Here is a 12,698-nt window from a genome sequence, read left to right as displayed (position 1 = left end):
TAAACAACAAAACAAACAAACAAGCAAAATATAGTCAAAGTCACTGAAATAGAGGTCAGGTTGACAGTGACCCGAGGGGAGAGAAGAGGGAATTTCAGGGGAGAATGGGAAGGGTTTACTGGAACAAATATAAAGGACACATGGGTAAAAACTAGGAGGGGTGGAAGTGGGAGGTAGGTGGAGAGGGATAGATGGGTGGGCTGGAATGGGAACAAAAGGCAGGAAACTCTACTGGAACAATGACTAAAATTAAAAAATAAATTTAAAAAAGATAGGTGTTAAGGAGATACAAAGAAATGATAAATGATAGAGGTAAAGAGTAGATACATAGATGATAGATAAACACGTAGATAGAGGGGATGAGTGGATAGGTAGAGAAGTAGAGGACAGGTAGATGGATAGATAAGTAAATGATAGGTAGACAGAAAAATGTTAGGTACATGGATACATATGTACCATATATATATACACACACACACTTTGATACATAGATATTCGTATAGATACATGAATACATAAATATATAGGTTGAAAGTTACATAGATGCATACATAGACCAATGGTTACATAGATAGACACATAGACACTTTGATACATAGTAACATAGATACATAAAGACTTAGGTACATAGATAGATACTTAGATACAGAGAGAAATACATGGACAGCATAAGCAGGGAGACTTATTGTCCTGGCTTCGGGTTCCACAGGCTGACAGTCCCCAGCAACACACTTATGCAAACACTTCGGTTTCCCAAGTGCAGAAGGAGAACCATACAGCTCTCTTGAGACTTTCATGTGATGACTGGGGGGTGGGGGGGCACAGAGAGGAACTTGGCACAGTGAAAGGGTACTCAGTCTACCCTCCCCATGCTCTCCAGGGCAGGTGGCACCCTGCTCAGTCACCATGCCTTTGTCTCTGTGTCCCTGTGTGTCTGTGACCCTGGGCTGTGCTCAGCACTCACCTGCCTCCCAGTTGGCTCAGTTCTCTCTGAACTAAAAGCCCCTAAGTCTACAGATACAAATGGACTACACAGACTGTTGTTTTGTCCAAAGTTTGGTAAGAGGAGCTTCATGGAAGGTTGTGTTTCCAGAGAACCAGATAGGTCTGGGGGCTGGAGTTCTAACTGGATGCTATGGGCATCTCTAGGTCATTTATGGCACAGATAACAGGCATTGTGTTTAGAGAAGGTAGACTGCTAGCCTCTGTCCCTCAGAACAGAAAGTCGCATGATTATGACCTCACAGGGGAGGGCCCAGCCCCAAGAAGGGGAGAATCAGGACCTGAAGGGAAAGACCTGAGACTTCTCAGGGTCACAGACCAGAAAGGGGCTGCTGGGCTGCAGCACCAGGCAGGCGGTCTCCCAGGGAGAGATAGGGTCATTGGGAAGGGACTTCCTCATTGTCTTGGTTCAGCCAGGTGAGGTCAGAAAGAGAGGAGCAGGTGTCTGCAAGGCCTGCTGTCACATCCTCCTGGATGGGATGGGGCTCAGCCTCTCCAAGGGCACAGACTTACAGCTCTCCCCAGACATGAGCTCAGCCCAGGGGGCACTCAATTCTGTGGTACTGATGCTGAAGAAGAAGAGCATCAGGTTCCTCCTGGGAGTTCCTCCTCCTTCCTGGCACCAAGGCTGATGTACATTATGAGCCTGGGCCTCCACCTCACCTGCCCAGTGCCCCATGTTCCCCAACCCCAGTAACCCAGCACCTCCAAGAAACAGGAAGCTCAGACCATGGGCTCTGCCCTGGGTAAGAATCCAAGTCGTGAACCTGAGGATTCAGGGTGGTGTGGCCACAGCAGTTGGTGTTTCAGTGTGCTGCAGGAAACCTGGCATCTCTGGTCAGAATTATAAGCACCAGCTCTCCTGTGGCTCCACCATGTGCAGACTGCAGCTGGTGGGACTTGCAGGTTCTGTGACCTGAAAGCCTGTTCCTGTACTGAATCCATCCTTTCTCTCCTGTGTCTCTAGGTAACATACATACCAGAACCCACTGGTTCTGTGTCACTGGAAAACCCAGGCTAATGCACAAACAGATCAAAAGTAACAGAGATGAAAAGACAGAAATTCAATCCATAATGGAACCCCAAGAAAATAAAGATAAAAATGGAGAATTAGACAGCAAATTTATGGAGTAAAATCACCCCTGAGTAGAAATGGCACAGGAAAGATCAGCACAGTTTAAAATTGAGGGGGAAGGGTGGACACCCACCCTCTCTGAGCCAGGACTTCCTTGCTAGTGAGAAGCTTTCCTTTCCTGTGGTCAGAGGTAGTGACCTTGGGGCACTTAGTGAGTATTTCAGTGCCTAGTTTTTAAAAATCAAGACAGAGGAAAGACTCCAGGTACTATGGAGGGTTTGAATATACTAATGATTAATAGAACTAAAGTAGCAATAGCATATTTAAAAGACCTGGCTGATTTTTGGTTGAACTTTTAAAATATTCTTTTAATATGGAATAACATTTTTAATACAAGCCTTTAACAGGCATGCAACTTTCTTCTTTTTCCAATTAAAAAAAAAAGCTAAATTAATCTAAATGAGACGCTGGTGCCCCTTGGCGGTTCTCAGGGTATGGACTCCTTTTAACTCAATAGGGCAGCCAGTTTGACCCATAAACTGTGTCTGGTGAAAACAGCTGGGCAACATCAGCTGGGTCTCTGGAAACTGTGGGACACTGGATGGCTCTCTGAAACTGATGGACAGCATTACATGGGTCTCTGGAAACTGCTGGACAACATTAGATGGGTCTCTGGAAACAGCCAGGTGCCAGTAGCTGGGTCTCTGGAAATAAGAGTTACATCTGTGCTTCACCAAGCTGGTGGGTTGTAGGAGGGACCTCCTGGTTAGTGAACCTCCTGCTTGTTCAGTACAGGACCCCAAAGTCCAGGTCTTCCCTCCAGCAGAAATGTGTTGATGACTTTCAGGACGGAGATAGTTTAATAGGGAGGTCCTCCAAGTGGCTGCTACCAGTCTCTGCAGGAGTGGCGTCCAGTGTCTCAAGGTGCAGAGGCCAGGTGGTCCTGAAGTCAGTGTCTGGGGAGGGCTGCATACATGCTGGACTCAGCTGTGGGCTCTGTGGGTTGTGGGGACTCAGTGTGAGCTGCTCTCCATGTGAGGGCCCACTGGTCCAGCTGGGCATATGTCACCTCCTGGGGGTCTCCTGCAGCAGGGCTCTGAGGGACAGACCCAGACTAAGTTAGTGTGGCCGAGGCTGAGGGGTGGGGGTTGTGGGAAGGAAAGACGGGACAGCTAGCTTCCATGCGGCCCCTGTGATGCCACCTCCAGAATCTCCATTGTGTGGCCTCCTCCCACACAGAGTCCGACAGAGTCTGTGTGACCCACAGAACATGGCACAAGTGAGGCTCCCTCCAAGGAGGGACCACAAAAGACATTGTGGCTTCGGCCCAGCGACTCTGGGATCCCACCCTCTGGGGAGGTCAGCTGCCATGGAGAAGCCCACCTGCCCACAGAGGAACTGAGGCCCCCCACCCCCAGCCCTGCGGGGTTGCCACCGTACACGTGGACCATGCAGCCCCAGTCAAGCCTTCAGCTGGACACAGCCCTGGTCATCTGCACAGCAATCTCATGAGAGTCCCTGAGCCAGCACCACCCAGCACATTCTATCTGCTTGCAAATCCTCACCCAGGATGCTGGGACGATTTTGTGAACCTGCTAAAGTGCAGATGCTCTGTTACCCAGAAATCAATAGCAAATACAACGACTCACTGGGCTGTGCATGTCTCCATTTTCCTCAGGAAGTGCATCCACTGTGGTGGTCACATCTGGAGGGGAGAGAACAGTGGTCAGCTCTTGGGAGTGGACCTTTGAAATCAAACATGCCTGAAAACTCACAGGGTCAGATTTCATACCCTCCTCCTCTAGATCCTATACTGTTCCCAGATACCCTCCCACCTCCACTGCTTCCAGAATGGCACTGAATGCCCATTTCCCTTCTCCCAAGAGGTCCCCTCTCCTTGTCCCTTTACCTGCTGGGCTCTCTGTGATGTTATCTGTCGGGCTGAGCCTGAGGAGAAAGAACAGACGAGCATCAGGGGGCACCTGGAGGCAGAGAACTGGAAGAGGGGGTGCATGGTCATCCCCAGGCGGGTCTCCCCTCTCTTAGAGCCTTGGTTCCTCATTCTTGCTACTGGGGGGCCCTGAGGACAGTCAGGGGTGTGAATTAGGAGGGAGGCTGTCTTCCCAGCACCCCTAATGCCTTCCCACATGACACCAGCCTGACCCTGAGACTTACCACGTTTTTTCTGACGTTGATCGTGCACTAAGAAGAGGGCCAAGAGTAGGAGACAAAGCAGAGGGGCCACACAGATCCCGACAAGAATATAAAGAAGCTCTGTTGACCAGCCTGGGGGAGCATGGGAGATGGAACCAAGGTATCAGCAGTGTGCATTTACTGAACACCTCCTGCATACCATGCCTGCACTGGGGGCTTGGCATTTTCACACCCACATGGATGATGTCTCACAGGCCTCATAGTCCTGCACATGGGAACCATCACCCCATTTTACAAAACCAGGGTCTTGTGTGAGGACATCCTCTGTACACAGGACAATGGCAGAGATGGAATGTGATGGACGCCCAACCCCATTCTTTCCCCCTTCCCCAAGAGGCACACTCCAGGTCCATGGCCTTCTGACCTCATCACTTGCTGCTGGTCTTAGTGTCCCGGGAATTTGCCTGCGTGTGTCCTAGGAGTAAGGAGTCAGGAGGATATGCATCAAAGGCCAGAGCTGGGCAGAGGAAGCTCTGAGTGTCCCCAGACCCCACCCATGGGGGTCTCCCTGCCTCTGGGACTCTCACCTGTTCCCTCCAATGCTGCTGTGCTCGTGGAACTTTCTGTGGGGATGGAAATACCATCCTCTGTCCAAAGTGGTAACCGCGTGTTATTGAATCCACTGATATTTAAGTTAAAGAACTGGAAAAGCCACTCCCTCCACTGCACTAGCCACTTTTCAAAGGCTCAGTGGCCACACCTAGCTAATGACAGGCTCACTGGATGGAGCAGATGCAATACCGTATTTTGTTCCCACAGCAGGAGAAAGCCAAGGAGATGTCCTCCTGCTGCCCAAAGCCCCACAGCCAGCGGGCCAGCAGATAGAGCACTGGAAAGGGTCTGAGCTTGGCGCATGCGCTGTCTCTCACCAGTCCCAGCTACCTCCTCTGCGCATGAGTGTCACCACCCTGGTCCCAGGCGGTCAGACTGAGGTCCTGGGTTTGGTCCAGGCCCAGGGAGCGCCCCGAGTTCCCTCTGCTGGAACCGCAGGCCCGCCTCTGCCGGAGGCTGAATCCTCACTACCCCTTAGGAAGGTAAAGAGCCTCACCTCCCAGAGAGTGCTTCCCTCAGCACCTGTAACGTCCACGATCCAGGACCCACTGGCCGTTCTGCACGCCGCTGCCTGAGCTCACCTGGGTGACGTTCACCTCGATTTAAATTCCATGTGTATGCAGTGTGTGTATGATACGTGTAATTGCATAAGCTGTTTATTTTTTAATATACATAATTTTATTACAAAATTTTTTATTAAAAATGCCAACATTCTAAAAAACCCAAAATTTACTATTTATACTAATTCCTATGAGTTTGCTGTGCTACCATACACAAGTCAAGAAATTAAAGAAACCATTACATATGTAGAAACATTTAACATCCAAAGCCTTGAAACCTAACTGTATGTAGTAGGCCCCTCAAAAACCTACAACCTGCATTTTGAAAAAAGTATTTTCTCTATGTAGAATCTTACCAGCTATACAAAAATCTGTACAGTTTTTATACTGAAGCTAATTTGAGCTGCACTTGAATTCACATTCTTAGCAAAACAATTTCCTGAGCACACACATACTCCACACGCTCATTACAGGATAGCCTTTTATTCTTCTTCTTCTTCCTCCTCCTCCTCTTCTTCCTTATCCTCATCTTCTGGTTCGTTCTTCTTCTCTGAGCCTGTTGGACTTCCAGGTCCCTTCTTTCCCACTTCACTTTTGCCTTTGGTACGGTATGCAGCAATATCCTTTTCATACTTCTCCTTCAGCTTAACTGCTTTTTGTTCATACGGTTGCTTATCTTTGGCTGACTATTCAGACCACATTTCACCCAATTTTTTTGCAGTATCCCCAATGGATAAACCAGGGTGTTCACTTTTGATCTTTGGGCGATGTTCGGAGCAATACAGGAAGAAGGCAGACGGAGGTCTTTTAGGAACGTTGGGATCTTTCTTCTTTCCTTTCTTATCACCTTTGGGAGGAACGTAATTCATCTCCCTGTCATAGCAAGCTTTGTCACTCTGTGCCATATCTTCGAACTTTGACTTTTCCTTTGCAGACATGGTCTTCCATCTCTCCAAGCATTTCTTGGAGAACTCGGAAAAGCTGACAGAGGAGTCCGGGTGCTTCTTCTTGTGCCCTTTCCGGCAGGTCTGCACGAAGAAGGCATATGAGGACATCTTGCCCCTCGGCTTGCTGGGATTGCCTTTAGCCATGGTGACAGACGGCGTCTACCTGGCGTTAGGTCTCCCTCAGCGTCCCGCCAAGTAGCAGGCTCCTGCCCAGACGCTTCCATTGCTGGGCTCCAGCGTGAACTGGTTTAGTGCTTACCCAATCCTCAGGCTGTTGTTTTGCAGACTTCTCCGCTCTGCCTAACTTGAGGAGACAGACCACAGGCCACACCCACACCTCTCTGATTGGGTCTGGTGAGTATTCCAACTCTGATAAGCCCCGCCCCCACTCAATGGAGGCTTTGTATTGGTAGGTGTTTCTCCGGGCCCGTCCCTCCACCCCCAGGCTAGCAGGTTCGGTGGGTCGCCCAGGTCCTTAACTCCCAGACCCGTTAGAACTGGTCAGGAGAGGAATGTACTGCTCCATCTTGATTGACGGCAGGAAGAGGGTTTGAAAAATGGTGGGTCTGATGCTGACTGGCTAGGGCAAAAAGGGAGGGAGTGGTTGGCCGGAGAGAAGAAGCACCACCAGATTTAAAAATACCAAGTCGCCAGCATGGGGGTCGTCCTCAAGGTGGGGGCGGGGGCGACACAGGTTGCTGTCGCTCAGAGAACACAAGCAGCCTGTCCTGCCCCAACTGTTGTCCAGGTCCTGTTTCTCCTGTGCCAAATCCAAAGCGTAATAAAGGGGGAAAGTCTGAGGAGCTTACTCTGCGCACCGGTTGCCCTGGTCTGCCCGAAGTCGCTGAGGGTGGAGTGGAACCCAAGGAGGACAGCTGGCGGGGGACCTGGGGAAGGGCGCGGGAGGACAGCCGATCTCGCCTCTCCAGGGGTGTCACATACCTGCCTGAAAACGTAGGGCGCCCTCGACCCACGGGTGGAGTTTCCCTCGGGAGGTCCCTCCCTCCCTCCCTCCCTGACCCTTTGTCTCTGGTGTCAAAATAATAAGCTGTTTATTTACAATAAATTGCGTGATTGTAGTGTAACTGTAGTAAATGTAAATGTAAATTATGAGATTTAATTTGTAAAGGTATAATTTAAATTATATAAGTATTTTAAAATAAATAATTTAAAAACTTAATTATTTATTTAAAATAATCAAATAAATAATTAGCTAGCATTTAATAAATAATTAAATAATAAATATTCGGTTGTTTATAAATAAATAATTAAATTTATTCAATTATTTATAATAAATAGATGGTTAAATGGATTATTTAATTATTTATTTATTAAATAATGAATATTTATTTCCCTAATTGTTTTAAATTAATAATTATTTATTTACTTAAATATATACTTATATATTTATATAAGTATACTTTATATTTATATTTAAATGTAAGTAAGTATGTATATCATGACATAAGTGATATATATCAATTTTACCAATTACACATTTAATGTATCATATTTGGTCTATATTTATGTAAAAATCTACATATGTTAATTTTAGTAATTCGTGGAAAATGTATAATGTCCATATGCATTTGTGATGATGTTAATGTGTTTGTTATATTAAATGACATATATTTAATATACAACCTAAATACATGCACTAACATAAATTATAGATCTGAAACTTCACACTGTAAATTACATATTTGTATTTGCACATGCAGACACATTAATATAGGCCTTTTTCTGCTTGTTCTAATTAATTCTCCCCATTAGAACTGGGGGACAGGGACCCTTTCTACTGATTCCCCATGTGCATCGAGCTCGCCGCTAGGGGGCGTCTGCTGCAGACGCGGTGACCAGGAAATATGTGGTCAATGTGGTGGTTAAGAGCTTGTCCCTCTGTCTCTGTCCCCGGGGTAACAGAGTTCAGTGCCCTGTCCTGTGTAATGACCTCCCTGTCCCCACAGCAGCGCTGTGCTCGGGATTCTGCCAGAGCGGAGTCTCTGCCCCTAGGTGACTAAGTCACTCTTCAGGTAGAACCATGAAGAGGTCGCTTCTCTCCTAGGGCCCGAGTTTGGAAGCTGTGCTCTCAGTCCCCCTGTCCCCCTGTCCCTCTGTCTTGCAAGGTAGTAGGATCTGCCCACAAGGGGGAGGTGCAGAGTGGTGAACAAACCCTGGGGCCTGGGCTCTGTCCACCCTGTGCTGCTTCTGCCTCTTCATAACCTTGTGTCTTTGGGCAAAAAACTTGAGCTTTGTTTATGCACATTTAAAAAAGTGAGGGCTCTAGAAGTCAGACAAGCACCCCCCCAACTGGCAGTCGTGGGCAGGAAATGCTGCCACAGAGCCTGACACCGAGGTCGTCCACCCTGCCAGTGAAGTTGTCCCAGTCACCAAAGTTAGTGCCGCCCTGTGTGTGCCAGCCCCTTGCCATGGTCTGTTTTTATTTTATTTTTTTTTAGATTTTATTTATTTTTTTTTAGAGAGGGAAGGGAGGGAGATAGAGAGAGAGAGAAACATCAATGTGCGGTTGCTGGGGGTCATGGCCTGCAACCCAGGCATGTACCCTGGCTGGGAATCGAACCTGCAACACTTTGGTTCGCAGCCCGCGCTCAATCCACTGAGCTATGCCAGCCAGGGCAGCCATGGTCTGTTTTTAAAGTTGAACTTATTGAGGTGAAATTGATGGATAAAACTGTACAGGTTTCAACTGCACACCTCAATGAAACATCATCTGCACACTGCATTGTGCCTCCATCACACAAAGTAAAGACACTGCAAAGTGTCTCCATCACACAAAGTAAAGTGTCCCCAACGACCTTGCCTTCCTGTGTCCTTCCACCTTCCACACCTCCTTTCCCTCTGGTTCTCTGCATGCTGTGGTTGTGTCTGCATGTCAAATACACATATGTATAAATGCACACATATATGTAATTTTTTAAAATAATCCTTCACCTTGCTCACCCAGCCCCCAACCCCTCCTCTTTGACACTGTCAGTCTGTTCTGTGTATCTGTGCCTCTGTTTCTATTTTGTTACATTATTTTGTTCATTAGACTCCACATAGAAGTGAGATCATACGGTGTTTATCTTTCTCTAACTCTCCTAGCCCAGGGCACAGCTGGACCCCGGAGCCTGATCCCCAGTGAAGAGCTCCTCAAAACCCCTCTAGACCGAAGTCTCTACTCACCAGCTCTGGTGGGGAGCTTTGTGCATGAGAAGGGGGTGGAGCTAATGACTCTAGGGGTTCCTGTGAACAGGGCAGGAGAAGAGTTGATGCCATGTGGGGGCTGCCTGGGGGTCCGTCCCACCAGTCTTGGCCTCTCTCCACCCTGATTGTCCACCCACAGGCCACATCAGTCCATCCCTCAGTCCCAGATGACCCCTCACATTCCTGAGAAATGGGGGGCAGGAGTCAGGGAGAGGCCCCTGCTCTATTCTGCTGAGGGGAAGTGGTCACTCCTCTCACCTCCCACCACCATGCTGCTCCTGACCCCATGAGTCAGCATGGAATTGATCCTGTGAAACCCAGGAAGACATGGAGGGGGTCAGAGTGTCCCCGATGGACTCCAGGACATCTCAGGCCTGAACACACTGGGGAAACACAGCTTCAACCCTCAAATTCCTGAATGCAATATCCAGCCGTCATGGGCCTCTGGACCAAATAATTTTCCAAAAAGGATCAATCATGCATACAGGACACATTTCCTGGAACCCCACCAAGTCTGGCCCAGGAAAAATGACAGTAAAACACCATCCTGCAGGGTGTGACACCTGTCTCCTTGAAGGGGGTGTGTCCCACCTGACCCCTGGGAGTCCACTCCCCACCCAGCCCTGCAGGGACAGCTCTGTGTCCACAACAGTGCCGGGCTCAGTGTACAGGCCATCATGGTGTTGACAGTCACCAGGGCTCCAGGGCCCTGAGCCAGATGTGAAAGTCAAAGGACATGAGTGCAGAGGGGCAGGGGCACCACAGGGCTGGGGGCCAGCAGGAGGGCAGGGACCCCGGGACAGAGGACAGGGGTGGGCAGGGGCAGGGTGTAGGGACCTGGGGCCAACTTGAGGGTGGAGTAAACATGTCTTCTTCTGTCACCTTCAGCTCCAGGATCTCACTGCTCTCAGACCAGCTGGCTATAGAGGCAGTGATAACTCCTGGCAGCCTCATCACTCACGGCATCAATTTGGAATGTGGCTTCTGTCCCCTGAGAACCACATTGAGACTCGCTTCTCTGATCCCAATAGGAAGATCTTATGCTCTTCTCCTCCAGATGGAATGTATGAGCCCCAGCTGGGCCCCGGCACATGATGGTCACAGGCTGTCCCCCACATATCACAGGTCTCGGCTCAGCCCTGATGGAGGATTTGGGCAGGAGCCCTGGGAGGAAGCAGAGCAGATCTCAGGGTCCCTCAGGAGGAAGTCACCACACTCAGAGTCCCTTGTTTTTGGGGTTCACCTCCATGCTTTCAGCAAACGTGCAGAGCTGTGCAACCATCCCCTTGACCCAGTTTAGAACATCCCACCATCCTCTCCCCAAACACCATCCCCCACACCCAGTCTAGGGGACAGTGAATCTTCATCACTGCAGAGTGACCCCCTGACACAGGACCCCGAGTCCTGGTCACATGTTGGGCTTTTCTCAGTGTGAAACAGGGTGGGGGAAAGTCAGTGCAGCCTGGGGTCCTGAGCACTACTCCCTGACAATGGGCACTTTCTATTGGGACAGAGATGGTGGGAAGGAGGGAGAGGGTGAGGGTGATGGTCACGAGTGGGGACAGGGAAACAGGAGTCTGAGATGTGGAAGTGACTTGGGCTGGGACTGAAGGGCACCTGGGTGACACTGTGGGGACCAATGGGAACTGCAGAGCTGCACTGCAAGCCCATGGGGGTGGAGCTCCACCCAGATCTGGTCACATGACCCAAGTGAATGGGGATTTCCAAACCCAGGGCAATCCTCTGAGCAGTACTCAGCTCTGTTCCCACTGCATTTTCTACCTTCCTTGCAGCCTGTTCTCATTTCTAGTTTGAGGGTACTGAAAGCCCATGTGTGCCACATGGCTGGGGAGTGGGGAGGAGAGGACTCCTAGACCTGAAACAGGAAGATGGCACCCATGTCACACAAGCCTGAGAGAGGCAGGTGCTGGCCAGGGCTCCACACTCATTAACTCACTCACTCACTCCCTCCCTCATTCTTTCATCCACATCCTAGTTCCTCTCCGTCCATCTACAGAGGAGCTCCATGTGCCACTGGCCCCACAAACACGAGACTCACACACAAGGACCTGCCTGCTGCTCTGGGGGGAAGAGGCTGATGAAGGGATTGTGCAAACCCACAGCCACACGCAGTGATATGTACCCAGTGAGTGTGGGAGTCCCAGGACTGATGAGGGAAAACTGACCTTATCTGGGAGTCTCCGGGGAACATGCAAATAGAAGACATCAGCCTGGGAGGAGTTCGAGTTGAGTGAGTAGGACAACAGTGTCCATAAAGTGAAGGAAAGGCTGCGTCTCCACAGATCAGTGGGTCAGACAGAGTGAGAACAGACCCATCCAGATAGAGAGAGGGGCCTGAGTCTCATCCTACCTGAAGATAAGCCATCAGAGGACTCTAAGGAATATTAATACTTTTCCATAAAACACAATATATATGAAAAAATAAATTAAAAAATATAAACTTACCCTTCTGCATGTGGATGGTCTGGCCCAGGCAGAGCACTGGAAGAGAAGCTGTGGTAAGAAAAACGCCCAGCACCCGGCCTCCTCCCTGGGCTGCACTCAAGGGCCCTGATGGAGGCAAGGCTCAGACCTGAGAATGTCCAGCTCCGTCCTCAGCATTACCTCTGAGCACAGCCCTTCTTCTTGCCCTGAGTTTCAACAAAGCCCCAGTCCCCTCTCCCAAACAGGTACTCAGTCTGAACCTGTCCCCACACCCATGTACCCTCTTCTAGGACTCAGCCTTCTATGGTCAGACTTGGGTCAGGATCAGAGCTGAGGGGTGAGACCCCCAGGGGGGACCATGAGTTTCCTGGGCTGGAGTCAGGACTCGGCATGGAAGCAGATGCCTCCCCAGGCTCCCACCCCCTCTGTCCCAGGACATTATCCCTCCATTCCAGCACTCACCAAGGACCAGGAGGAAGCTGGGATGGGGGTCCATGGCCAGACCTGCAGCTGCACCGTCCTGAAGCTACAGAGTGGAGGACAGAGCCTTCAGCCTGCAGAGAGGACAGGAAGTGTAGGTGAGGGGTTTTCCCAGGGTTGTTACATCAACATCCTCACGCAAAGGGGAAGAGCTAATGCAAACGGCCCTCAGTGCAAGTTGGGTACATCATGTTAGAGAAACTGACAGAGACTGGT

The 12,698-nt window shown here is 49.7% G+C and overlaps 1 pseudogene; it reads right to left on the bottom strand.

The window, feature by feature from the left end:
- Positions 1-4,116: 4,116 nt before the first annotated feature.
- LOC123804982 lies at positions 4,117-7,306 on the bottom strand (annotated as a pseudogene).
- Between the last annotated feature and the right edge of the window lie 5,392 nt (positions 7,307-12,698).

This window comes from Phyllostomus hastatus, unplaced genomic scaffold (assembly GCF_019186645.2).
Source record: "Phyllostomus hastatus isolate PE091 unplaced genomic scaffold, TTU_PhHast_1.1 phas_scaffold_261, whole genome shotgun sequence".
Taxonomy (NCBI): Eukaryota; Metazoa; Chordata; class Mammalia; order Chiroptera; family Phyllostomidae; genus Phyllostomus; species Phyllostomus hastatus.
This window is presented reverse-complemented; position numbering and strand designations above follow the sequence as displayed.